The 24,535-nt window shown below is 28.9% G+C and overlaps 1 protein-coding gene and 1 long non-coding RNA gene across 5 annotated transcripts in view; one reads left to right on the forward strand and one right to left on the reverse strand.

The window, feature by feature from the left end:
* The window catches only part of LOC107441786 (tyrosine-protein phosphatase 69D), a 542,487-nt gene that overhangs the window by 77,581 nt on the left and 440,371 nt on the right, over positions 1-24,535 (forward strand). The window lies entirely within an intron of this gene.
* Positions 14,653-24,535, reverse strand: part of LOC139426067 (uncharacterized) — a 114,331-nt gene continuing 104,448 nt past the window's right edge. The window contains exons 2-3 of the long non-coding RNA XR_011637345.2: positions 20,242-20,337; positions 14,653-14,787 (exon numbers count right to left, since the gene is read on the reverse strand). This is a non-coding gene — a long non-coding RNA (uncharacterized LOC139426067). The remainder of the gene's footprint in view (positions 14,788-20,241; positions 20,338-24,535) is intronic.

Genomic DNA, 24,535 nt, shown 5'->3' on the forward strand with positions numbered 1-24,535 from the left:
GTATACTGTTTTTCTTCTTTTTATTCTTATTTTTGCATAATACTAACGCTTTTTGAATCGACACTATATTTTCTTAACATCATTCCATACTTTCAAAACCATTTTTTTATTTGTTTTGCACTACAGTTATAAAAGAAACTTGACTTTTAGTCAGAAAAATAAATAAAATTTCTCTCTTAAACTTTTTATTTACATTTAGTTGGTAGCATAACATAAAACTATTTTAAATGAATGTCTGAAATTTTAATATTTTAGAGGAAATTTGGGAATTAATAAGTCTTTGGTATAGCAATAAACATCAATGCAATTCAAGCAATTGTGCAAATTATCGAACATAATGATGAATAAAACCATTAAAAGTATCAATAATCACGAAACAAAAAATTTGTACTAGCCTTTCCTTGATAAATTTAGAAACATTTGCGCTAGGATACTAAATACTATCTCATTTAAAACAAAAGTTATAAAAAAAATTTTAAAAAATAATCCATTAGAAAACATACATACTCTACCAAAACATATATATACAACGGTCTGTCTGTTTAACTATACTTCTCAAAATGTGTTTTTCATCACCTCTACTACCAAACAGAAGGGTAATAAAAACCATATTTTATTGTTAATTTTACCATAAAGTTAATAAACAAAGCCCTTCCATAAAAATTACTTTGATGTTCCCATAGAGCCAGAAGCATGGTAAATTTGACCATACTTTTTTTCTCAGTGTAATTATAAATTAATAAAATATTAATATTTATGTCGAATTAATAATCTATTCTAAAGGTTTATTATTGGTTAGCATTAGTGCACAAAAATGATTTGAAAATAATAATTTGCAACTGAGTCACGCTCTTTAAAAAAAAGATCATTTTTATAATTCTCCTTTTACTCTATCTATTTTTTTAAAAAAATTACATTTCATGTTTAAATACTTAACCCTTGCATGAATCAATATTTAAAAATTCGAAACTAAGCATTTCAATTTTTGGAAAGTGCTCGGGTCTCGTAATACTTTGATGCACTTTCAGTTTATTATTTTTGGTATATGATTTAAGCACAGAATCGTAAATCATTTCCAGACCTAATTTCTGTCATCAAACTCAGATATAAGTATTTATATGTAGCACCACTCATAAAGAACAAGTTTCCTCTCCCTGCATTAAACATAAAGAGACAGGTATGGAACATTATGTATAACATTTCTGTGTTTCTTAGAACGTGTATAGTGCAATAATCAAAATACTTAATTTTATTTTAGTATATTTTTTAACTCTTCTTCTGTAAAAAAATATTCTTTTTGCATTATTTCAATTTAAAAATGAGCACAGCAATTAGAGTTTTTAGAATTTGAGCAGGGTAAGGTTTATGCAAGATCAGAGAGGCGTCTTTTGCTTTAGAGCAATTAGGACCAAATTAAAACCACTTATGTATGCTATCAGGCGGTATAAAGATGAAGATAAGCAAATTTGAAAATATTCTAAGCTTATTATGTTAAAAATATTAGGAAACTTGATGTGCAATCTTAGAAAGCTACCACATCATAATTTTTTTAAAATTTTTTTTAATTTTTTTCAAGAGGCTAAGTTTATTAAGTTTCACATGTTTCTTAATAGAGCGTTATAGCTAATAAAATATAAAACTTAAATTAGTTATACTCTATAGAAAATTCCTGATCAAACTACGTAATAAAATACGGACACTCAGGGTGACTTAAAAGTTAAGAAATATGATGTACCGTAATTTTTACAGTATAAATTACTGTAAAATCGCTGAATCACTGCAATTAAATAAATATTACTGTAACAATCTATGTATAAAATTTTATGGTAAAATGGCTTTACCTTTGTAGTTGAACTCCACTATATTGTACCGTAATTGGATGCGAAATATTTTACAATCTACCCATTTACTATTTAGGTATGTTATTGCTTTGTCTCATAACTCGATTCGCTCCATATATACAGAATTCATTTCGTGCTTAAATTATTTCTTCTAGTGCAACATCACTCTACTTTTATCAATATCATTGATTTTTTTATGTCCTCTCCAGTGGTAATTAATTATTAATATCAAGTGTAGATTCCTCATTTTACAAAAGTAATTGTTGCTGAAACAAAGTTAATAAAAGCAGAATTATTATACTTTACTGTATCCAGACAATGGCACACATACCATACAAACCTTACTTTGAAATCAAAGAAAAAAATCTATTTAAAATATACTATGCGATGTTTCTAACTTTAAAGAAATGAAGTTGCAATAAATTTCAAAACTATTTGATATTGGAAAGAAAAGGCCTGAAAAATAAACTTCTAAAAAAAGGTTTAAAATTGAAAAGAAAGAAGTCTTTCACAAATGAAAGTAGTGGTTAAAAACAGCGCATAGTTTTTTTATTACTCGGCTCATTCTTGAAGTAGCAGGCTAACGGTTACAGACAGGAATAAAGAACCAATCAGAACAAGTGCTCGACATTATTACTTAACGGATTCCGCGTCGTTAGGAAGCGTGTGTGACAAGAATTCCAGGCTCTGTTGGTTGGTTACTTCTTCCACTGATCACGTCCAACCACCAATGAGAAAAAAGGATGAGTGCAGAAAATATCTGGAGGACTTAAGACTGCTATTTTCTAAAGAACACAGATGTGTTTATAGGCGAAGGGCGAATTAGAGTAATTGACTCCAAAGAACGTGTTAGTTCTTAAACAAGCTGCTTCTTGAAGGAATGGTCTTTAGCCTTCGAAAGTTGCTTTTGTTTTTCTCTTAAACATATATGAGTGCAATCATCCAGAGTACGGTTTTAGTCAAGGGTACTAATTGGTTCTGAAGATGTTCACCAAATTTACAACCTTCTTGGCTTAATGGAGAAACGAGGGTTTTTATAACCTTAATAATAGGATAGCATTTTCTCTTGTATGTAATTTACAAACCCACAATTTAAAAAAAATTGGGATTACAATAAAAATCCATTTATGTGTGACTCCACTATCCACTAAAAATAAAATAAATATCTTGCATTTTTAATACAGTTAAAAATTTATATTTATTCCTTACTTAGTTTGAAATATAAATTTTCACTTAAAACGAACTTTTGTTAAATTAAATGCGACGTTTGGTGTTTCTATAATCGAATATTAAGTTCGTGTATCATTTCACTTGTATGTTTAGAATATTGCAAATTATTAAAATATATTCAAATCTATATAGACAAACCGTCGTGGCTCAGGGGATGGAAATTTTGACTCCCAATGACATGAACCTGGTTTGAATAACAGTGATGGCTGGTCAATACGAATTCCGCAACATTCTCGCACCAACCACAGTGCTGACGTAAAGCATCCTCAGTGGTAGAAGGATCATGGAATGGAACCCCCTTGCAGTCAGGCTATCCGTGGGAGGTTTTTGGGGATTTAATCACAATGTAACGCAAATGCTGGTTACTTTCATCAAAAAGTCCACCGCGTAGGTAAATTTCTCCCAATATTTGATCCAGGAGTCCCCTTGTCTTCTGGAATAGGTTCAAACTTACAAGGCTACGGATTTGACAATTGATAGCCGTAAACTTAAATTTGAATCAACTGTTCAACGATGGCTATGAAATAAAATGTATATAGACATCTCTTCTTATCAACAAAAAATTTTTTTCCTTTTTTTATTTCCAATGGCAAGGCAAAAAGGTACAAATAGAAAGATGAAATAAATAACGAATACAAATGTACGTAGGATAACAAAGAAAGAAGACCGAAGTCATTGGCTTAAAAGTTCTCTTGCTTCCCAATATCTTGAGGACTCAGTGTGTCCATGAAGGAACAAAAAAAAACATGTTTGTAAAAAAAATCAAAAAAAGAAAAAAAAATCGAGAAAAATAACCAAATTTTGTAAATTTAGTGAATGCAAAACTCACAAGATCCTGTTATTTTTTTTTGTTGCGTTAAAATGAAAACAAATATTCAAAATATATTTAAATCTCGAATGGTAAAGATGAATGCATTTGAAATTTGTTAAAAAAATATTATATTGGTTGCGTTACATTGATGAACACTTAATATACATGTACAGTACTAAGACACAACTTTAAATATTGATTCACTCTCAATGAGTAATATTTAAAACAAGTGATGGTTAGTCCTGACTAATAAGTTACATCAGACCCAAAAACATGCTTTCTCTGAATAAATATAGCTTTTTTTAAAACTAATTCAGAGTTTTGAACCTCGATGTATGGGTGTATTGGAGTTTTAAGTTTGAAAATATGATCCCTATAGTTTAATCAGGAAGAGTGGATGAAATTTACCAAAAACAAATATGTATGCACATTAGTCATTAAATCTGAATCAAATGTAGCAAAAATGAATTCTTTCCCATATGCGATAAATGTATACACATAAATATACAATATGAGGAAACTTGAAACATAAATAGCCAGGAAATATTTGAAGAATATTCCATGCAATAACCGTATTGGAAAACAACACACCGTAAAAACATATATTGCTTTTTGAGTTATAAAAATAGCATTTAGGTCTATATGCGTAAGTCTGTGCACACATGAAGTATTTTGCATTGTTTCATTTCTATTGCACTTTTATAATATGTAAAATACTTTTAAGAAATACGAAGAAAAAAATTAAATTTCTAGGCGAAAAAATAACTATATCGATTTTTTTCTGTTTTTCAAAAAATTCAAATATTTAAATATTCCACTGAAGATAGCGCTTGAAATGTTCTCAATAAAACTGCCCTTTATTGTTTTTAAAGTTTTTCTTTCTTACTTCTCCCTTTTTTTTGCCTTGACTCTTGAAAACGAAATGGAAAATTCTTGAACACAAAACAATAACTCGAACTCTTCAGGTCTTGAGAAACATTCGATGGAAAACCTCTGCAATAAAATTTTTTTGTTAAAAAAGTCCAAAAATACAAACATTCACCGTTATGTGAGCTTCTTGTTTAAAGACTACTGAAATGGAAAAGAAAGAGACTTATACATATAAACAACAGGAATGAACTAACTTTATCTTAAATAAATCTAGATAAAGGAAATCAATAGTAAAAGTTTATTTTTATGTATTTAAAATCAGTTGTAAGTGAATATACAAATTACTTTAAGAGATACACCTATTTCTATTGTTGTTGTTGTTTTTAATGCTATTTCTGTATTGACGTGTATACATATTATTCTGAGAAGAATGACCTACAATTTTGAATTTTGCGACTGAAAAGGTACAAAAGTTTGAAATTCAAAATTATTTGAAGAATTTTGAGTTTGAATAATTTGATTGTTTGAAAATTGTCAAAATTATTTGAATATTTAAATTTATCGTTAAGTTGATCCTATAAAATTCTGTCCTATAAAATTCCCGTAGTTAATCCTATAAAAATTCTGGTTGTTTAACCGAATTAGGTGAAAGTAGTAAGTAATTGATTGCTTGAAAGTTGCCAAAATTTCTTGAATATTCAAATTATTCGTTCAATTGATTCTATAAAATTCTGTCCTATAAAATTCCCCTAGTTGATCCTATAAAAAAAATCCTAGTTGTTTAACCATATTAGGTGAAAGTAGGTAATAATCAGTTTTTTTACAGTTGACAGTTTGAATACCACCTTATTTATGTTAATTTAATCTTATTTATGATAATTTTTATCATCTTATTTATGATATTAAATTATTCGTTAAGTTGATCCTATAAAATTCTGTCTCATAAAATTCCCGTAGTTAATCCTATGAAAATTTTGGCTGTTTAACCGAATTAGGTGAAAATAGGAATTATTTGATTTCTTGAAAGTTATCAAAATTGCTTGAATATTTAAATCATTCGTTCAATTGATCCTATAAAATTCTGTCCTATAAAATTCCCCTAGTTGATCCTATAAAAAAAATCCTAGTTGTCTGACCGTATTAGGTGAAAGTAGGTAATAATCGTTTTTTTTTTTCACAGTTGACAGTTTGAATACCATCTTATTTACGATAATTTAACTGTTTTCTTTGAATATAGCAAAATAACTATTAAATAAATTGTTATTTAACCATTTTTTTTCTTCAAGAAATTTCTAACAGTGTTACAATGGGAAGAATCCCAAACGTATAGGAATCTACGTATGGGACGTATCTACGTTCAAACGCATGTGAATCTACGTCTAGCATCCCACTCGCTCTCTCAGTATGAATGGTTCAGTATTGACTCCTAAATAATGCTTCAATAATTTCTGAGGCACAATAATTCTCCGCACAAGTAGTAATTTTGAAGCGAGGACCAGAAAAATGCTGCCTCTACACTGTACAAAATAAATACTCAAAATTTATGCAGTCTCCTTCGTTTTTGACAGAATCATTTCCCAGCTCCAAGCGGATGACTTTCAAAATTCGACAAAAATTTAAAGTAAACATCAAATTTTAATAATTTTTAGTAAAATATAAAGATTATTAACTTTAATTCAAAAATTTATTATATTTTTTAAGAGTTTTTAGGTCAAGCACAAGCTATTATGTTTCTTGCAATTAGCAAAAATTCGACATGTTCAGTATGTGCTTTTGGCGAAGTGAAATATTTTTTCTTTCTTAATCCAATTTTACACTTGTCGGAATGATGTGTAATGTACAGATCTTTGCTCGATATAAAATCATAATTTATTGCATTTACAACAACTTAGAACTCATCACGCGAAAGTGACTGAAATTGAAGTTCAAGCCTGGCCTTTGCTTCTTTCCGAATACTAGATTTCGTCAAAGCTTTGATTCCAAATGCGCCCTTTACTAGAGTAGTACAATTAATAAAAGCTTGTCAGGGTACATATTATAATTTTGACAAAATCTTTAGCAGAGGCTAAGTCAAAAATATCTTAAATAAAAAGTCAACGCTTCATCACGAATGCTAACTCAAAGCTATTCGAAGTTACTACAGGCAAATCTAGCAATTTTCCGTGTTTTTGTGAAAGTCAAACTGTCTAAATTTGTCCTGTAAACACTGATTATAGATTTAAGAATGAAAAAACCAGTTTTAGAACTGAAATTTTTGTATGAACGACGAACTATTAAAAACACTGAATTTTATTTAATGAAACAAAAGGGCTTAGATAGAAGAATCATAGAAAAATATTAAACAAATCTAGAAAAATTGATTTTATTACACGATTCTGTTTAAATTGTGAGTCTTAGAAAGTCATTTAGGAAACATTAAAAGAAAAGAGGGTGCCTGTTGCGTTGACATCAAAATCTCAAATGAGATTAAATTACCTGATAACGTGGTAATTAGTGAATAATGGTAGAATTTTTAACAGGGTAACAGCTGTTATTTTGTCGTACATTTTTGAAGCAGTGGAACTGATCAGTGAAAAAAAGGCAACCCTAAAAATGTAAAACATACTTCGAAATAAGTTCGAATTTTTGAATAAAAATTCTTCGGCAGACAAAAAAGTAGAACTTGTTTCAAGAAAAATTCGGTTCAAAAATGCTCAAGAGTACTATACAAACAAAGCACATAAGCATAATTTTTGAACATGGAGCATGGCACTTCTTTTTAGATGCATATCTGTTGCACGCAACACTCGTAAATGGTATTGAATCCAAAATAGCTGAACCAATTCATCAGAATTTCAAGAAAATTTTGTTTATGTGTATCAATTTGTTACTATTAACTGCGATAGTGCAGCTAGAAATACGGTTTCGCTGCATTTCAAATGAAATTTCAACATCCATTAAAATGGTTCATTATTATTAATATTTAATTATCATTTTGCCCTTAATAAGGGTACCTAAGCAAAACTTCGAACCTGTTAACAATTTCACTTATCTTGGTTCAAAAATTAATGCATCAAACGATATCCACACAGAAATAAAGGCACGCAAAAGAGCCACAAATCGATGTCTTCACAGCTTAAGAACATTTCTGAAGTCAAAATTAATTTAAAGACAAACAAAAATAATGCTCCATAAAACAATTATTTGTCCTGTCTTAACTTATGGGTTCGAAATATGGTCTTTAACAGAATCAGAAGATGAGAAAAATTTAAGGTGTCAAATAGTTTCACATGAAAAACATATCCTGAAAATTTAAACGAAATAAAAAACATCCAGTCTTTAAACTGTCTGACACTTCAAGCAATGCTTTAAAAATAACTGATAAAAAGTTGGGCAACTAGTGTTGAATAACCCAAGGATTGATTTAAAATAACGACAGACAGTGGAAAGAGTTTCGTCAAATTTTTATAAATTCTATTTTATGAAAAATTATATTATTACGCAGTGAAAACATTACAAATATAATTTAACCAATTCTGATTGATATTAATATGTCTTCAATTATGTTTGCAATTATGTCTAAGCAATTATGCTTTGTTTTAATGAGATAATTTAATTTATTTCGATTTATTTAACCATATTTATTTTACTTAAATTTTTTTAACGTGCACTTTAAACTTATCTAATTACACTGAATTATTATATTACCACATTATCTGTGCTTATAAATTTTAAAAAGAAATTTGATTTATTGTAAAAAACTAAGTTTTAAACCGTAATGATTTTTCTAATGCAGACTTGATTTTTAAAAGAACTGTAAACATACATTCTTTTATTCAAATAAAATCAAATAAGAATTTCAAAACGAAAAAAATAAAAAATAAAATATCTAGTAATGGAACAACCACTTGTAATTCATAGAAACATTCATTTGTTCTAATTCCAATTTATTAGCTTATTTTATAACACAAATGCAAACAAGTTAGGTGGATTTATGAAATTTTCACAACATTTTATTTTTCAAATTACTTCCAAGTATTTATTGGAGTGAAACTTACGATATACGAGAATAAACTTAAAATTAATTCGGTCAGAATAAATGACAACTTTTCTAAATTCAATTTGGGAAAAGCTTTTTCGCGGCATAAATTCCGAAATTATATTCTAGAAAAATCTTTTATCAGAGCTTAGAATAATATTTCTTTAAAAATTCTCCGCGAAAATCCTGTTGTGCTGAAAAAGAAAAATGTTGCGCCCAGCCAGGCTGGCATTGATTAACCTTGACAGTTTTGGGAAAATGTCAAAATCTTTTTACAAGATTTGGCAAAGTAACTCTTCACTACAAGTAATAAATCAGAAAGCCCCTACTTAATAATGGTGGAGTGTTTACGTTATGAGACAGTAATAAAATTTAATTCAGGTACTACATTTGCTTCATCATTTATAAACTTGATATACGTTACATACGGATTTTGTATATTATTTTCTTTACACTTATAGCAGACAGAAAAAGGCTATTCGATGAACATTAAATATGAAAACAAAACATTATACCTTAAGACATTGTAAAAAATTTCGTATTAAATTGCGGTAAAAAGGACTATCACTTAATCTGCAGCTTCCGTAAAATTCCTTTTTACCGTAAAATTTTATACCATAACTTTTATAATAATATTTATTTAATTATAGTGATTCAGTCATTTTACTGTAAAATTACAGTTTATCATATTTTTTCTTCTCTAAATTCCATAGTAAAAATGGATTTTAAGTAGTAGTAAAGTAAGTAAAAATGTTAAGTAAAAATGTACCGGAACTCGGAGTGCCAGTAGTAGTTTTTGCCGTAATTTGATCCGGAATTTCTTAGTGCAAATTTTCTCATTTTTAGTGAGTATCATTTGAACAGGAATGCTGTTTTCATCCTTGATCCTTCACTGCAACTGATGCATTTTCAAAATTTCTTAATTTAGGAACAAAATAATTTTTTTTAATTTTCTTGAATTTAAATATTTTTACTTTGTAGTGGAGATATGAATGGAGAACTGGATGCAAAAAATAACAATATTCCAGAACCGAAAGGTAACAGGGAACACTTCAAGTAAATTCCTCTGCTAATGCTATTTTTATGAGGCAATTTGGGAGCAAGTTTTGCCATTTTGATTTGCGTTTAAATTTGCACTTAATTTTACCATTCATAAAATTTTTCTCTATTTTATAAATTCTAATATGTTGTGAACCATAAATTTATTTAAGAAAATTAATGTCATAGGATAAATAAAGTTTAAAGTTTTTTTTTTTTTTTTTTTTTGAAGTGAAACTTCTAATGCGACTTCCAACAGGGTTGCGTTAAGCGTTTAACGCTACCATGGCAACGAGTGGCCTGTGATCCTTGCAGGAGATTTTAATGTGAATTTCTCGTTACCTGAAGCTGAAACATTATTAACCTTCCTTAAAGACAAATTTGGATTGGAAATGATAAACGGTAGGAATGATCCAACAACCAAAGGGGGAACTACCATTGATGCAGTTTTTGCAAGAAATATTGAAAAAATAGAACTCAAACATTTCGTATCTTACTTTAGTTATCATAATCCCATTGTAAATGTTATAGATTTGGATATTTCTCCACTCGAAAATGATAATTAAAAGATGCGATCAATTGTAAGCAATGTTAATAAAGTTTGTCTTAAAGAAACAATATGATTTCACTAAAAATCAATTTCCACCCCTTCCTATTTTCATTTCCACATTACGAAGTTTCACTTCTTCCGCGAGAAAGGACTCCACGCACTATTTTTTTTATTATTTTTTTTTAGTGTTATCTCCAGTTTCTTATTCCTTCAGCAAAAGATAAATGAATTTACAAACTAAATGGTAAATACCACAAGTCATATTGTAAACTGTACTGTACAATAAAAACAGAGGATGGAGTGTTTCTTAAGCATTGACGTAAAAATAAATAGGAAATCGGTAATCAGTAATTTTATTGCAAATTATAACCATTAGTGCCACCTTTGCTAAGCTTTGTATGGTTCTCCATCCATAAATCTGATTATTTTGTCTTTAAAAAATCTTTCATCATTGACGTTTTTTTAAAAAAAATTTTTTCATGCATTGTGAAAAATGGATACTCAAGTTTTAAGAAACTTTGCTTGTACTGGACGAAACCGTTTCCTATTATATGCTTCTAGTAAGCATTTCGTCAAAGAGACAAAAAAATAGTACTAAAATCATGTGGCACTCGTGATACTTTATAGTATCTAATGGACGGGATTGTTAAAAATGTTATCATTGACATTATACAGGTGGATCAACGTCACCCCAACAACACAAGAAGGACAGATAGAACAGAGAGGTAAATTGCTTCGATGCCCAAAGCGGGGTTCGATCCCGGCGTCTTCCAGGTTTGAGGACAACTCCTTGATCACCATAGAGTCCTGTCGGCTAATTTCGTCATTCTAGTTTCGATCATACAGTCTTCATTTTAGTTTTGTTTTATTCTAGTTAACAATCTTACAGAAAAGGAGTTGAGGAAACATTTTCGTCATATATTTGAAATTACGCGTTTTGCTACAAATCACGTGGTTACGTGACGAAATGATTTTCAAAATTCATGAAAAACAACTCAAATATTACTAAATCGTCAAAAGTGAGTTTTATTTTTAAAAGTGTTCTTAGCTATAATATATACAGGATGACAATAGCTGAGCTGGTTATCTAAAAAAAATGTCAGAAAATGATTACATACTATAATAATAATTTAAAAGAAATTATGAAAACTCGTATTTAGTTTGTAAAATATTCGCTCTAAACCATCTGAAATGCTTGAACACTGGAAATCAATACTTCCGATAACCTCTGAATGGCAATTCTGAGTTAATTTATAATTTCAGAATAAACTTTGACTTCATTATTAAACTTTTGACTTTAATATTGTCATAAGTTTAAAGGTTAGAAGAATAGAATGATCGTGACGACCGATATACGCTCAAAAACGCTGTATTTTGGTACTTTAACTGCGTTTATGAAGAATAAAATGAGTTAGCATGCTCAACATGCCTTGCTTATTTAACCACAAGTTTTAACAAAATTTTACTGCTCGTTCAAACTTTATCAAATTTTTTTAAATTTCACACGGCTTTGTAATTTTTAGCATGTATGAACCTAGATAATTAATTATTTTTAATGTGTAATAATTTTTGTAACTTATAGCTTTACATGTTATAATTATAACTTTAAGATTTATAGTTTAATATGAGCTAGCTTATAGTTTCATTTCTCGACAAATGTATTACGATAGTTAATATGTATCCACCCATATTATTGCCTAATTTTACCTATTTTGTGTTTTATATATTAAAATAAAATAAAACACTTATATCTATATATTTCACAATTTGATCCTACCATTGATAATGCGAATGGATTAGATAACAGTGATCTTTCTTTTCTTCCTTTTAAAGAAATGTATCATAAATTTATATATTTCAGATAGCGTTCCTTACATTTAAGAATGTGAATTTCATAAACTTTTTTAACAAAATAAGACTAAGAAGCACGTTATATGCTCAAGAAGTTTAAAAAAAAAATTTTCTTTTATTTAAGATTTTTTTTTTTGATTCAATTATCTCAAGATATATTTTAGAAAATAAGGACAAATATAAAGACAAAAAACCACTAAAAACAACAAAAGTTAGAAAATGCATAAGCCCGAGAAAAGATAAACTCTTAGTCAATCTTAAAATGATGTTTCTGTTGTTCTAAAACTTTATTTTTGTTTCATTTAACTTATAAATTATGCATTTTATTTAGTATTAATATATTTTTGGAAAAGACGTAATCATAAAAGTTTATAGTGAAAATTTATAGAAGAAACTTAAATACCAAAATGCTTTTATTAAATATTTACAATCAAGAGTTTCAGTTATTAACAAACGGTATATTTATACAGTTTATTTTTGAATACATATGTTATTTTACAAGTTATTATATAAAATTATGAAGCCGTATTTTCATGGAAATATAAAAAAGATTTTTTTTATGTTTCAAAGGAGTAACAATGCGTAGACCAACATAAAAAAAATTAATCTTAAAGAGTGAAAATAAGAATAATTCTATGCTCAGTACGTAAAATTCCATTGCTCCTCCCAACTTTTATTCATATAATAGAATTACATTGTCTCAAACTCACTATACTTAGACTAACTATAAATGCATTAACATAGAACATATTATGCATGCATAAGTCAAAATCCTGAAACAATTGAATTTTCTGAGACAAGGAAAAACAGTTTGTCACTAAAAAATGAATAAAATGTTGACGGCAGATGACTAAACTTTATTCTTTCAAAGTTTAAGATTTCAAAATAAAAAAAATAAAAAAATCTGTCAGAAAGGAGAACATCTCATGAATAAAAAAGGACATCAAACTTTTACATTATCAATATAAAAAACTTTTAAAATGTGATTTAAAAAATGCAAATTTGCATAAAATGTTAATCGCATCAGAGTCACATCTGGCTTTTTCTGAAAACAAAAAAAAATGTCTTAAAAACATCGATGGTATTATAAACGATATTAAATTGCGCTTAGAAATGAATTCTTGGGTTTGCTTGTAAGGGAAAATTATTGAAATGCATTTAATATTTTTTTTTCTTCAAATGTTTAAATAACGTATATTTCAAATGCACGAGATATTTGAATTTGTAAAACATATACTTGTAAGAAACTGGAAAATATCATCTTATTCAAATAATAAATAAATGAAATTGTTTTATGAAAAACTATCTTTTATCAATCTAGAGAAAGAGAAATTCTGAAATATTTTTAATGCGTTTATAATTGTGTTTTTACATTTAAATATTTACCAAAAGCAGTATTAGATTTGAATTTTATTTTTAAAAGTATTTTGAAAAAGTGTATTTTTAAAAGCACTTTTTTCTTAAAATATTCATTACTACTAATATTTTTATATTTAATTGTATTCCTGAAACATCGATTAGTTAGATTGTTAATTTTGCCACACACTTAACATAAATATTATTATCGTGTATTCTTTTTTCTATCATATTAGGTAAAAGAAAAAAAAAACTGATTTATTATTAAATAAAACTGGATTTTTACATATATGTTTTGGGAAGAACAAATCGATCCTGGGTGATATTATTGTGAAGCAAAAGCATTAACTGCTTACCGATCATGACCCTATGAATTAAGATGCGGGAAAAACATTGTTTATTTCGTTTTGGTTGGTTGGTTCTAATGCCACTTGCCACAAGGCAAGCCTACTTGGTAAAACCGAGCAAATTTAAGGCAGAGTGAGCGATTCTTGTTTTTCAGTGGCGCCATCTATGGCCAAGAATTTGACTTCTGCCACATCATACGCCACACCTGTTTAATAAGGCGGACCCATTCATACATCCATTCATCCACAGATCGTAATTTTGACCTGAATCAGAGAACGATCGGTCTCCAATCCAGTACCCCCAGAGGTTTTATTGGAACATGGAGGACTTTGCGACTCGACAGAATTTTAACGTGCATCAGTCACCAACTACACTTCAGCCGACAGGGTTCGAACCCACGAACTCTCGGACATGGACCCAGCACCCTACCGACCAGGCTTTCCCGGCCCTTACTTCGTTTTACTTTCAGCGATTGCAGTTTTGACACCCTTGTTGTTAGTTTTAAATTTTACATGTTTCGCCATATCTCCGAAACAAATGCCGCGTATAAAAACATTGTTTTGCACATAATTGTGAGCTTGTTTATTCAAACATTAAATAACCATAAATGATAACAGGATTTAAAATAAAATTAGCTTCAATAAAATACACGTAAAGTGAAAATAGCCATTGATTTTCCATTCTCATTCTTCTTTAACTAAGCTAAGTATTCGTTCGGAGTATTAGTTTGCGTTTAGTTGAATTAATCAAAACGTCAAGTTCTCAGTTATTGTCACCAATTCTGGCCCATCTGCCAACTCATCCATTAAAGTCAATAACAATTGTCTTCGGGTGAACAGTTTCGTCAACATTCAATTGCACTTGCTTCCATATCCTTTATTGTAAAGGAATAAATTAGTAAAGGGATGTTGTGAATTAACATTCGTTAATGAATTTTATTCTTTCCCTTACTTTCAATTTGTACCTTAAAATTAATGCAATTTATTTTAAATCTGCCATTTTCTTTCTATTAAGGAATATTAACTTCTTAATGATACCAAAAATGAATGCCATATATATGTTACCGGCAAATTATGAAACGCCGGCATTCTATAAAATGCCTAGGCATTGTATATAAAGCCGGATGTTTTTTGGCAAGGTATGAAATATGAGAAGTATTTGATAATTTCCCTAGGCATTGTATACAATACCTAGGCATTCTATAGAATGACAAATGTTATTTAGGCAAAGTATGAAAAAAACGTCCTGATGAGGTTATTACGTAAATGATATGCATTTCTCAAAAATATAAACGTTACTCTGAAAATATAATGAGAGTGCTAGTAAAAAAAAATTTATTCAAAATACGTAAAGAAAAATGAAAGTTGCACGAAACATAATTTATGCCTTTATTATTAAGGAAAACAAAATTTTCGTGTAAAAAATTCACATTTAAGTCACAATTATTTTCAGTTTAGAAACAAATATTGCACAAAATATCCCTTTCATCACCTTTACTAGCATGGCCACAGAAGATTTTATACTTTGCTGGTATCTCACTTGGCATTCTATAGAATGCCTAGGAAATGTGTAAATTATAATCATTTCATGCATTGCCGGCTAGTTTTAGGCATTCTATACAATGCCTAGGCATTCTATAGAATGCTGGATTTCAAACTTTGCCGGTAACCTATATATATATATATATATTATAAAATAAAAGCAGAAAAAACTTAAGGTTCCTATTTTATATATTTTTATACTATATGATTGAGAAAACCCTTTTTTGTAACATGACGAAGTAAATGTTCCCACATTGTTATATATTTGAGTTTTAGCAACTGCAACAGTCCCTAAAATTAGATAACGAATAATGTCAAAATCCTAAAGTATTGGACATAAAAATTAAAATGATAACAATAAATCTCGATTCCGTACACCATTGTTTCACTACCACATTTCTATTTATTGTTAATAGTGAAAATATTTTTTTTACAGAATGAGAACATTGTATAAAATAAATAGGCTTTCTTAATTATGAAATATATAGGAGAGAATAAAAAAATACGTTTTTTTTTTTACAGAAAGAAAAATATTTTGGTATATTGATTTTATCCTTGGGCTCACTAAAAATATATCTGAAGAGTAAAAGAATTACGAAAAACAGCCTTTTTCAAAATTCCCTTCAGGGTTCATATGATCGACGTTCGAAAAATATTTCTTGTCAAATATGTTTTTCACGATGATTTACAGTTCTTATGGAATATTTACTTTTTCTTACATATTTTTAACCAATATTTTTTAAAGAAGTCTTACCTAAGTCTCTATTATAAAGTTAATAATAATCAAAATGGAACTAATATGAATAAATGGCAATAGTTTTTAATAAGGAACAAGCAAATAATGAATAAGGAGCAAATAATGAATAACAAAAAAGGATCACCTTAGTTACTTTTGTTCTAATGAACGTATCATCACGTACAATAATGTAATCTTAAAAGTACAAAGGCCTACCCCTAAGTATGCTGATTAAATAACTCACATGGTATTTAAAGTTACAAAATTAAGCACGAAAACGATGAGAAACATACCATTTTTTGATTCCTGATTCGTAAAGTCAGCAGCAATTTAAAGTATGGAAAGAAAAAATATATTTAAAAGTATAGCTTTAAAGATGAAAAAAAAATAACTTAGCTAATCGTAAAATTAGTTCATTTTGTAAAATTTATTGATCTGAAAAGACTAAAATCAGCACTATTATTCGTTATCAGCTTCTTGCATCAGCTGTCTTGAATTAATAAAATCCAAAAATAAATATATAATCATGCATTTAACTGTACTACTTCTTAGAATTTCCAAATACTTGCTATTCATTCGCCATTTTTAGTTTACACTCTATGAATTCAAAATTGCATTTACTTTAAAAGCGCTGCTCAAACATTAATCTCTTTCATTTTAATATATTTCAAGATATTGCCTTTAGAATTTACAGCTCAGATTGCTTTTGACTTTAGCTACAAGTGAAAATTAAACCAGTTCTAAATTCAGACAACTTGTCAAATATTTGCCTTCAATAGTTATAATGCGAGCATTTATATTCAATTATTCAAAATGAATGCAACAATTCTAAAACGCTTTACTGTACTTTTGCATGAATTCACATTTTGAAACTCGCATAGATTGTTAATATGTTTCATTCCGATATGAGAGCTTCATTAACATCTTTTGTGCTTAAATTCCGAACATTTTATGTTTGTTTAAATTCTAAATCCTTTATAGTAAGTGTAACCAAGCTAGGTTCATACATATTGGCCAGCAACAGATACAAAACCATATGTTTGAATTTTTTTACCTTTCTTAAAACCAAGAATATTTTAAGTGAAAAGAAAGAAGGATTAAAAAAATTAAGCGTTACACCTTGAATAACTCTCGGCGTTAAAATTAGATTTTTAGGTAATAAAATGATTTTAGGGGGTAAAATAGGGGGTAATTAAACTAACCATAAAAAATCTAAAAATATATTTTTTTTAAATTTTTATATTAGGGCTTCACTTCCATTCTGGGCTTTTCTAATTCAAAAATTTTATCTCTTATAATTATGATCCTTGTTTACTTAAATAATAAAAAAAACATAATAGCCCTTGTGAAATAAAATATTTTTGTATAAAATATTATTAAACTATCACTGGGTAAACAAGTTTAAAATGTGAAAGCAAATGTTAATTTATTTTTATTTTGACTACATAATTCAGATCTCAAAATCTCAAGCATTACAAATTACATAAAATTTTTGAACCCTTTACTTGTCCCTTGATTTAACTATTGGTATCATTCAGATCAGATTGAACACAAACCTTCATTTTTTAATGCGAAGAATTTGAATCTGTTGGGGAAAAGGAAGTTACAGACCATGTCAACCTTCATCTATGAAAAGATTTAACTATTGGGATCATTCAGATCAGATTGAACACAAACCTTCATTTTTTAATGCGAAGAATTTGAATCTGTTGGGGAAAAGGAAGTTACAGACCATGTCAACCTTCATCTATGAAAAGATTTAACTATTGGGATCATTCAGATCAGATTGAACACAAACCTTCATTTTTTAATGCGAAGAATTTGAATCTGTTGGGGAAAAGGAAGTTACAGACCATGTCAACCTTCATCTATGAAAAGATTTAACTATTGGGATCATTCAGATCAGATTGAACACAAACCTTCATTTTTTAATGCGAAGAATTTGAATCTGTTGGGGAAAAGGAAGTTACAGACCATGTCAACCTTCATCTATGAAAAGATTTAACTATTGGGATCATTCAGATCAGATTGAACACAAACCTTCATTTTTTAATGCGAAGAATTTGAATCTGTTGGGGAAAAGGAAGTTACAGACCATGTCAACCTTCATCTATGAAAAGGTACCCCACCATAGAATCGAGTTAACATGTTTTATATACTAGTTAATTGGAATAATATTTTTATAGTGGTAGATACACTACAGTACTCCCCCACCAGAATTATATCTGTGATAGAATTCGATGAATGGATACCACAATTTGATTCATTGTTGTTTTGTGAGAAGCCGGGAGAGCTGTATTAAGATCACCGTACATTTTGCTGATTGTGAGAGCTGTATTAAGTTCACGGTCGTGGTTGCTTCTGTGTTCCCTTTAGCAGTCGAATGAGTGCGTTGTTTGTGATAGAGACTGAGTAGCAACAGCACGAGGAGGTGGATGATGTCGTAGTCACAAGCAGCAAGTCAACTGTTTAATGGAAATCATCCATCAAAGAAGGCGTGTTCAAATCGTAGTGGGTGTTTCTGCCAAGATAGGCGTGTTTACATCACGTCCGAAGGTCACCATTGTGGGGCGAGTAGTTATCGACCATGTCAATGTACATCTATGAAAAGGAAACCCCTCGTAGAATCGAGTTAACATGTCTTATATACTAGTTAATTGGAATTATATTTTTGCAGTGGTAGATACACTACATCTCCTTTAGTTGAGAATAGCCTGCTTCCAGAGTATTTTGCTTCCTCTATAAGATTTCAAAATATTAAGAAATAAAGTTTGCTTTTAACGTAATGCAAATAAAAACTCTATAAAGTAAAATTAGCATAAAATATTGCAAAACTAAAATTAGGGTTTGAATAACCTAAGGTTTAAAAATTAAACGTGTTTAAATAATTCACGGGGGTCATTATATATTTTATAGAGATTTGAAACTAGATTTCACAAGCAAGCTCTGAAGCCTTCTATTAGGAAACTTTTAGATGGAAAATAGATTTTGTAATGCATTGTTAGGATTGACTAAAAAAGCAGACCTTAAAATAACTTTAGTTTACTTTCAGAATGTTTTGAAACGTGATATATTACATTATCTGATATATTCCAAACCAAAATATTTTTTCCGCGACATTTTGAGTTTTTATGGAGAGAAAAATCCGTGTAACGCCAACAATTCAATTAGCATAAAGGGAAACTTTTCAAGAATTTTATATTAAAAAATGTAGCTTTTTTTAAACAAGTCAAAGCATTTTTTAAACAAATTTTTGTTAAACAGTCAAAATTACAAATAAAGGAAAAGTAAAAAATAAAATTTTACAAATATATTTTGGAACTTTTTAAAGAAACATGCCATTTACACAAATGACGGAAAGCAATATTGACTCGCGCTTATCAAATACAATTGGCTTTATATATATAAAAAAACTCATTGTGTTTAACTCACTGATGGCTTTCGCACTTTTCAAATATATGTTTCTTTTCCTATAAATCAACGAAAAGGAGATAAAAATGTTTGAAACTAAAATATGTATTTGCACAGACAAGTTCAAACTTTTACAATTTGTCACCATTCCTTAAAGCACTTCGTAAAAACTCTAAGAAAAAAAAGTGAAGTTTAAAGGGTACGTCGCTCCTGTACCAAATATCGCTTATTATCGAAAAATGTTTTCTCTTTGAACCATAAAAGCTTTCTTCTCCTGAGCAAAGAATAAACGTTCAAATCCTGTTTGAGAAACAACTTTAAAAGCCGTATCACTTAAAAATACAAACTCTATAACATCATTGCGAAGAAAAGAAAAAAACCTACGCTTTTGACCCGATTCGCAGAAAAGCTTTTTGGTTGAATTTCCGCGATAAGAAATGGTATATTAAAAGCAAAGTTCGAAGAAAACTAATATCAAAGATTTCTTTTGGCCTTTAGCCAGGATTTTTTCACCAGCAGAAAAAAAATTTTAAGTTTGGGAAGAGACGGAATGCTGTAAAAGGAATTTAATTTTTGATGGGCTCGACGCATCTGATCTACAATAGATATTAAAACAAATATTTCAAGGAGTTCTGCGTACCTTCGGGTGATATTGATTTAACTATAAATCTTCCATTTCACTTTGAAGAAATGTTGGGTTGAATTGTGTAAATAAATAACAAACACTGTTGGAGAGCTGAAAATTTTAAAAGATTATTAAAAATTGACAGGTTTAGGAAAAAAATTACTTACAGTAATAAAATTTTTTAAAGAAATTATTTACCGAAGTTTCTTCCTAGTGAAAGTGAATATGTGTATTTAACAAGCCTATTCTTGTATATGACGATAGGTTTTACTTGTGTATATGACGTCATATCACTGGTTCAAAACTAAAACGACACATCTGCAAACGTATTATGCTTGCAGATGTGTCGTTTTAGTTTTGAACCAGCGATATGTTCTGAGTTACTGAAGTCTTTACATGAGGGACGTGCTCTTTAACTACAAATAAGTTCGAGTTTCCGTATTGATATCTGAGTTCGAAGATTTTCGGAGTTCGAAGATCTTACACCGCCAAATATTGAGATTGTTAGGATTCTTTCGTTTCCGAGTCATCCCAAATCAGAATTTTGAAAATCAGAACATGACAAACAAAGAACAAATTTGCAAATACAATAACTTTCAAGTTTCACTTATTTACGGATTTAATAATTAATATTATTTTTTATAGTTTTTATACTTACTAACTGAGCCGAACAGATTTTTGCTTATGTGTTCAGAGAAATGTTAAGTGAAATAATAAACAAGTGTTAAAAACGGTACATTTGAAATTCAATTTCTCAGCGAATATACGGCAAATTTGGCTCACATTTTGTATTTCGCATTTTTCTTTCTAACTTTGTACTGTTTTTTATTTCTTAGATTCTTTAAAAAAGTAAAAAATTGTATACTTTCGAAATCAATTTTTTTTCACTGTTAAATAAAACAATAAACATTTACTAGAAGTATGGAATTTTCTTTAAATGAAAGAATTTTATCTAGTCTTACAATTGTGTGCAAAAACTTTGCAATTAAGCTCTCGATATATGGTAAAATACTGTAAAATATGGTAAAAAACATCAATGGGTCTAAACTTTAGACAGCTCTCCTGGACAAACTATTGGAACCATATTTCCCTGATTGCGGCTATTCCCTATATTTTGAGGGTAATGACTCCAAATTCATCGGGAAAAAATATGTTCATTCAGAGAATTTGTGTTCTTCTGTCTGATTTCGTAACTTTAAACATGGTATCCGTTAATTATTTAGCATATTTGAAGTCACGCTTTCGAGCCATGAGGATTGAGTTCTCGAACGTCTTGATCAAAAGTTATTCACGGTGGTCCGTTTTTTTTTTCTCCACTATATTGCATATTGCTCTACTTTTGTTTAATTTTAAGGAATTAAGAAAATGTATGAAATTATTATCATAAGTCTAAGCTCACCCAAAATTAAAAGACGTTTCAAAAAATTAGCCCGATTCCTTGTCGGCACCGAGTATAGACTTTTAAACTTGACTGAGCAGTCTCATCTATATCTCTTACAAACCTGTCACAGGTAGATAAATGTATAGCAGACCAGTAGAGTTTGTAAAGGTCAAAAATTAACTGAAATATTCGTTTTTATAAAGAGTTATATACTTTTTTATTTATTTAGGTTATGCAAATATTATTGTATATTTACTCTAAAATAATATTTAAGAAATTTGGTCTAAATAAAATCATTAGTATTTACTCATTATGGGTTCGAAAATTAATATTTAGGGGAATTAAAATAGGAAAACTTAATCAAAACCCCTTACAAATTATTATCTCTCATACATTTAAATTATCGAAACCGTTATCTTATAGGGTGAGACAAAAAATATTAATATAGATATATTTATATATTGAGATCCTATGTTATATGTTAATATTCTTTCCTTTGTGGGAGAGAAATACCCCTCTATTTTCGCCGTTCCTGTTTTATCGTCTTTTGGAGGAAGAAGCCTTTGAAAGAATTTTATGACTTTGTTTTTCACAAAACCACCAACTGTAGACTTAAATTTTTTTCGTTCGTCTATTTCTTAAGGGAGGGGCTTGCTTAGCCAATCTTATTCATAATTTTTTAAACTCTCTTTATCTGGTTATCAATTGGCTGGATTTTTTCTCAGCCAACGAACATTTCTGAATATTGTCACATTCTTTCTTGCATTTTCTTGCGTTCGATATACCAAAGGGTAAAGTGCGAAAAAAAACGGGCCACCTTGAATAATTTTTGATCGGATTTCCACGTTCTAGGACTCAATGGCTCGAGAGGATGATCTCTAATATGCTAATTAATAAATACAAGAGATATTTTAATTTACGAAATCATATACAAAAACGTACTTTCACTGAATAAACATACCTATTTTTTCGATAGATTCAGATTTCTGACATCCAAAATCTGGGAAATATGGTTCCAACAGTTTGGTCAGCAGAGCGTTCCAAAGTTTGATCCCCATAATGTTAATTTCACTTTTTGCGTATTTCGCCATATCTCGAGAACTTGTTTAGCGAATTGAAAAAAATTTTGCACATAATTAAAAAACTCATTTAACCAAATGTAATTCCATGCAAAAAATATCGTTTAGTAAACATATAATATTTTTTAATATTTTATTAAATAATTCTAAAAAAAATTTGAATTGTAAGGTATAAAATTTTTAATAAGACATTTAAGGAAAGTAGTTTTATGTGGCCGAAAAAAAAATTTAAGCAAAATCGGTCAAATAATTCCTGAGAAATCGAATTTCAAGTACCTGACTTTTTTGAAATTCAACTTCTCAGGAACTATTCGATTGATTTCAGTCAAATTTTATATTTTTCGATGTAAAATTACATTCTTTAAACTAAAAAAATTGTATACATTACAATTTTCGACCGTTATTGATTAAAATAATAAAAATAATAAATATCTGCCAAAATTTATTTTTTGCATTATCTTTGCGTAAACAAATTTTATAATAGTGAGCAAAAATTTTTCAATTCACCTAAAAAGTTTTCGACAAATAGTGAAAAACCCAAATAGTAAAATTTACATCACGGGGTTCAAACTTTAAAGCTCTATCCTGACCAAACTAATGCGACCATATTTCCCAGATTGCGGCTATCCCCTACAGATTGGGGGTCAGAAATCTGAATCTGTCGAGAAAAAATCATGTTTTTTTTTTTCGAGAAACTACGATTTTCTGTCTGTTTTCTTAATTTTAAAATATCATCCACACTTATTAATTAGCATATTTGAAATCACCCCCTCAAGCTATTAAGATATTGTAAGAGTCCTAGTTCGTGGAAATCCAATCATTAGGTCAAAAGGCATTCAGCGTGGTCTATTTCTTTTTAATTTTGGCATACTGTACTACCTGTCCTTTCTATCCGATAGATGCGGATCGATGGAATCTGCATCAGGTAAATAAATTCCTTTTCCCACATCTTTCCTCTTTGACTTTAATATTAATACAAATCCTCAAATCGTTATAAATTTCAACAATTTAAAAATGTCCTTTATATCTCCCGCTTTATATCTTTGAATGTTTCGTTAATATTTAAGAACCTTTCAATTCAAATCTTTCTTTTGTATTTATCTTTTCATCCCTATATAAATTACTTACTTGTGCCGTTATTGTATCCTCAAGTTGAACATAAATCTAAACGTTTTATTTTAAATAAATTAATACAAATATAGTAACAACGTTTTTGAAAATTAATTGATTTGTCATGATTCTGATCTCTTAAGAGATTTTTTGTTTTAATTTTTGCATGTTACCTATGCAAATACAGAATACCGCTTGCTTCGAACAAACAAAATAAAGACATCAAATTACAAGTTTGATTATTAAAATTCAATTTTATTCGCTTCAAATTTTATAAAAAGAATTTCCCACATGTTTTTAAAATAACATAATTTTTTATTTTAATTTTTGTCACAAAACAGACCTTAAACAAATATCACTCAAATATTTCAGAAATAAATCTTTACATCGATAAAAAATTATAAAATTTAAATTTTTAATGAAAATGTCTTAAGCAATGCTCGTTTTTAAAACATTAAATGCGTTTTAAGTTATGAATGGTGGAGAAATTATTTCACTTCAAATTTGTTCTAGGATATATTTGTGACACTTTCTCTTAACGAGATCTACTTTTTTCGAGATCTACTTTTTTATTTAACGTTTTTTTATGCCACTTAGCATTGTTTCACACGAGTACTATCTCATAAATTCACTACTATCTCTAACACTTATCTTCAGTACTATCTCTAACACTTATCTTCAGTACTATCTCTAACACTTATCTTCAGTACTATCTCTAACACTTATTGACTTGTAATTA

This window comes from Parasteatoda tepidariorum, chromosome 7 (genome assembly GCF_982258835.1).
Source record: "Parasteatoda tepidariorum strain Cologne lab strain chromosome 7, Ptep-v5.0, whole genome shotgun sequence".
NCBI lineage: Eukaryota > Metazoa > Arthropoda > Arachnida > Araneae > Theridiidae > Parasteatoda > Parasteatoda tepidariorum.